A 5651-nucleotide genomic window follows, 5' to 3' on the forward strand; every position below is an offset into this window, starting at 1 on the left:
TCACCTTAGAAAAGTTTAATTGTAGTTTTTTTTGCGGGGAAAAGAGATTTCATTAATTGATCACAGGGTTACAATCATGTTCAATCACCACACTAATGTCAGGCGGGCAAACACCAATCCACGCCTCATTCCTACCCTGGGTTCTGGCTAACTTTGCTAGCTCATGGCTTGCATTGTTCGCCTCTCTATTTATTTTAACTAAAGGACTATCTTTTTCCCGAAGAAATTCTCTAACCACCCTTATCCTAAACGCATATGCCGAGATGTTGGGGCTTGCTCTCTTGATCAGGTTGACCGCCTCCGAGCAGTCCGACTCCACGGTAAAGGCTAGCTGTGTCCACTGTAACGCTTGTTGCACCCATCTCAATCGCCATCAGCTCCGCTTCCAGGGCATCGCTGCAATGGTGCACTTGCTGGCAAGCTGCGTACAGGACCTCGCCATGACAGTTGCGCAGCACCATACCAATACCTGCACGTCCATCCATTGTAAAGGCTCCGTCGACATTGAGTTTCGCTGTATCTCCTGCTGGGGGCTCCCAGTGTTGTCGCTCAACTTTTCTGGTTTCCGACCTGTTCGTATCTCTCCTGAAGCCTTGGCATTGATTGATCACCATCTTGCCCTTTGCAATGTCAGAATCTGGGAATTGCTTGACAATCATGAGGGAGTTAAGATAACTTACTAGGAACCTTCTTGATCCCTCGATGGATGGACATGGTTTGTGATGGGTCATCTCATTATGCGCATGCCAGATCCGCCACAGGGTCATCAAGGTCATCGCTCGCTGTTCTTCCCCGCATGCATGGAGAATCTGTAATAGCCACTCGTGTCCGCTTGGCCTCATGGCCTCAAGGTTGGGCAGGTTCCAGACCTCTGCCATTGCATGCCATAGTGCCGAGGCATGTGGGCAACGGAAGAATGCATGTAGGGAGTCCTCTTGCTCGCGTCCACATATTTGGCACAAATCTGCATCCGCCATACCCCTACGGGCCATGTTAGCTTGAGTGGCAATTGCATTTCGACAAATCTTCCAGGCAAGAATTCGGACTTTATGTGGAACTGGGCATTTCCAAATCAGCCGCCAGCTCGGTCTGGCTCCATCCGGCCGCGAGCTTGTTGCCCCTCGATCCTGCTGCATCATGGTACGGTGAAGGGCGAGGCGATATGCACTTCTAACGGTGAATACACCATTCTACTCCGGGAACCAAGACACAAAGTCATTTTCATTCCTACGAGATGGCTTAATCTGTAGTATTTCCTTGATGTCTGCCGCCGAGAAATAAAGCTCCAATCGTTGCAAGTTCCAGGATCCGTCTGGTAACAGGAAATCAGCTACCCATCGAAACCGGCATCGTCCTCGCTGAGACTGAGGTTGATGGCCAGATTCCCTAGGGATCCAGGGATCGCGCCATGCCCGTATGCTAGCTCCATTGCCGACTCTCCATATGACTCCCGTCTTAAGTAGCTCTAGCCCATATTCGATTGCGTGCCATGTCGATGACCCATTACCTGAAAACACAGTATCCAGCAATAGACCATTAGGATAATATTTCGCTTTTAGGATTTGTGCACAAAGTGTATTAGGGAGTTGTATCAGGCGCCATGCCTGCCTGGCTAGCAAGGCTTGGTTGAAAATTCTCATGTCCCGGAAACCCACACCCCCATAATCTTTAGGTCTTAGCATAATGTCCCATGAAATCCAGTGAGTCTTCCTTCGCCCATTTTCCGCTCCCCACCAGTACCTCCTGATCATTTTTGTTAGTTCATCACATAGGCCAAGTGGGAGTTTAAAGACACTCATCACATAGACTGGGATTGACTGAGCAATCGATTTAATTAGTACTTCCTTCGCAGCTTGAGACTTATGGTTATCATCCCATTCCACAAGGCACTTAGCCAATTTTGCTTGGAGGCTTTGAAATTTATCCCTGGACATTCTGCCTTCCGGAGTTGGGAGCCCAAGGTATTTCGGTTCAAAGGTTTCTTGTGCTATGCTCAGTATCTCCTTTACTTCCCTCCTTCTTGCCTCTGGACACGCCTCGCCGAAATAGATCGAACACTTCCCAGGATTGATTAATTGGCATGTACTTCTAGCATAAGTATCCAGGACTTCAAGGACACGTTGCGCCTGGTCACCCTGCGCTTTAAAGAACAATAAGCTATCATCTGCGAATAGGAGATGCGAAACCCCAGGGGCACTACGACAAACTTTGAGTGGTTCGATAGCATTTATGTCAGCCGCATTCTGTAGGAGTGTAGACAACCCATCCGCAACAAACAGGAACAGAAATGGAGAGAGAGGATCACCCTGACGGAGGCCCCGAGAGGGAGAAAATGAATCCAGGAGGTTTCCGTTAAACTTAACCTTGTAACTCACCGAGGTGACACATGCCATTGTCCAGTCCACCCACCGATGAGAGAAACCCATCCTTTGCATCACTTTCTTCAGAAAATCCCAATCCACCCTGTCATAAGCCTTGGATAAGTCGAGCTTGTATGCACAGAAATCCTTGTTAGTATTTGTATTGTGCTCAATAAAGTGAATACACTCAAAATCCACTAGTGCATTATCTGTGATTAGTCTTCCTGGGACAAATGCGCTTTGATTAATAGAGACAATATCACCCAAGATTGGTCGCAGCCTATTCACCATGCACTTTGCAATTATCTTATAAATGACGGTACATAGACTAATTGGACGGAAATCCTTGAGCGTTTTAGGATTATCATTTTTGGGATCAGTACAATAGCCGTGTCATTTACCCCATCCGGCATATTTCCTGTCGCGAAAAATAGCTTCACTGCATTTATAACTTTTTCTTTAATAGTGCCCCAATTTCTTTGGTAGAAACGGCCTGGGAACCCGTCCTCCCATGGCGCCTTCAGAGGACCTATTTGGAATAGAGCATCACCTATTTCTTCATCCGTGAAATCCCTGCATAAATCATCATTCATGGCATTAGTTACTTTTTCACTAGTAAGGCCAATAAGATCATCAGAATTCAGTGTTGGATCACGAGTAAACAGTTCCTGGAAATATGATAGAGCCATTCTCTCCATCTCAGTCGGTGTATCCTTCCAGACTCCTTCATTATCTTTGAGTCTTTTTATTTTATTCCTTCGTGCTCGCCAAACTGCTTTTTGGTGAAAAAAATTCGTATTTCTGTCGCCTTCCTTCAACCAAGTGATGCGGGATCGTTGCAACCATAATAGTTCTTCCTTGTATAGTAACTCGTTCATCCGATCAGTGGCTTGACGAATTTTGCGTGGGTCAGCGTTTGCTATCTTTAAAGACTCCAAGCACTTCCTGGATTTGTCCAATTCTCTTAGAATATTGCCAAAACGTTTTCTGCTCCAGGATTGCAGGGTATCCATGACTCGATCTAGCCCCTGCATAATATCGGCCAGGTCTGTTTTATGTCCTGCTTCGCCCCATGCCATAGCAACTCTTTCTGCAAGATCCGATTCCGTCTCCCACATGATTTCATATTGGCGCTTTGGTTGTCGTTGCGGCATGCGAACCTCTTGTTCCATCTGAACAAGAATGGGACAATGATCCGATACAGGTGACGTTAGATGCAGTACCCTTGTGTCCGCATATCTGTCCCGCCATGCCGGGCATGCCACCGCTCTATCCAAGCGGACTCGAACATTTGCTCTTCCCAACCTTTTGTTATCATACGTGTATGGTACACCTGAAAAGCCAAGATCAGTTAGACTGCATTCATACAAAACCTCCCGGAAGGCATCCATCTGGTTGACAGATCTAGGGGTGCAAGATAAATGCTCCTCTTGCCAAAGGGCTTCATTAAAGTCACCCAAAACCAACCACGGGAGAGCAGAACTAGTTTTCAATTGTCGGAGTTTGTCCCACATAAGGTGACGATCTTCTACCCGTGGTTCACCGTAAACACAAGTAAGGCGCCATTGAGGTGCCGTTGGGGATTCACGCACATACGCATCAATATATCTTTCATTAATTGATTGGACCTCTACATTAATTTGATCATGCCAGAAGAGAGCTAAACCACCACTAAGACCATCACTACTACTGCCAGCAAAACCTCTCAAACCTAACCTATGACGCAAGCGACGCATCTTATTTGTACTTTGCCTAGTTTCACATAAGAAAAATAAACGCAGACTCCAAACTTGGGAAATAGTAGCAAGTTCACGCACTGTCGGGTTATTCCCAGCCCCCCCGACAGTTGAACGCTAAATAATTCATTTCTCCTGATGAGGCTCCACACTCGGCCTCGTCAGGTTTCCAGGCGTTACATGCCCAGTGGCGATCCTCCTCCTTGTCCTTGCTGCAACGTTCTCCGCCTGCGCATCCTTCTTGTCCCCTTGTACGTCTGTTGTTCCAGCCTTCCTGCCCTTCTTCGGTTTGCCGCCCCCTTGCACATTATGGTTGAGAGTCAAAGATAAGTCCAGCTTTTGACCCGCTTCTTCAGATGCTTCCTCTTCACCCGCAGTTCTCTTGCCTAAGATCGATTCCCCATCTGCCATAGATACATCAGATCCACTTAGGGGGGTACCAAGCTGGGACAGACCCCGTATTGGTGGGATCATATCGCTAGAATGCGGACCAGAGGGCGTCCCTCGACTGTTGCTGGGGATCGATGGCATGCTCTGCATGATCTGCATGGCGTTCGGTGCTAGCACCACCTCCTTTTTGCCGCTACCTCTATCCTGCATGGAGTTCTTCATCCCTGGCATCATGTCCTTCCCACCAGTAGCCCTATCCTGCTTCCCAGTCTCCTTTTCCTTGCTTAGTTTCAGCTGCAAATTATTCACTGTATCTGCCAGGTCCCTCTCTATCTCCTTCCTTCCATCATGCGCATCGACAGCTGATGGTATCTCCGTTCCTGGCATTCTAGGATCAGCCTGTGGCTGTCGCCCAGCCCTTGGAGGGATTCCCAGCGACGAGGAATTAACGCTCCCTTCCGGCGAATTGAAATTCAGGAACTTCTTGGTAGCAGGTTCGTCTGGCGTGGAAACAGCTCTACTCTGAAACTTCCGTTTTGGCGAACAACGCAGCGTAGCATCATACTGCAGTGAAGGTATGCCCATGATTCTTCTCTCACATTGCTCCTCATTGTGCCCAATGAATCCACAGTGAAAATAGTAATAAGGAACTCTCTCATATCGCATGTTGTAGATCATTGCCGCTTGCTGGCCTTTGGTGATTTTGAAGCGAGATAATAGCCGCTGGTTCAGCGGCCAATCAATGCGAACCCGCAGAAAATCGCTCAGCTCCAGTCCTTCTGCATCTACATCTACTGTCACCACCTTGCCAAACTTTGACCCCAGCATTGTTCCATACTCCTTGCTCTGCTTCTTCCATGGAACATCATAGAAGCGCACCCACAAACGGACTGTGTCCAGGACTGTTTCGGATGGCTGTGCACTATCGACAAGCGGTGCTATCAGGCACGCCACGCCTTGATGAATCCAGGGGCCACCTTGCTCAACAAATCTATAGTCTCCTTCCTGGTTAAACATGATGATAAAGAAATTGTCCTTTAGAGGCTTAAAGATCATCTTGCCACGGACGCGCCAAACCTCAGTAAAGTGCTTATGGATCACGGCATAGTTCGCCATCTTGAGCGAATAGTATCGAGCCAGCATACGCCAAACTGTGGGCGCCGCT

The sequence above is a fragment of the Lolium perenne genome, chromosome 6 (genome assembly GCF_019359855.2).
Source record: "Lolium perenne isolate Kyuss_39 chromosome 6, Kyuss_2.0, whole genome shotgun sequence".
Lineage (NCBI taxonomy): Eukaryota > Viridiplantae > Streptophyta > Magnoliopsida > Poales > Poaceae > Lolium > Lolium perenne.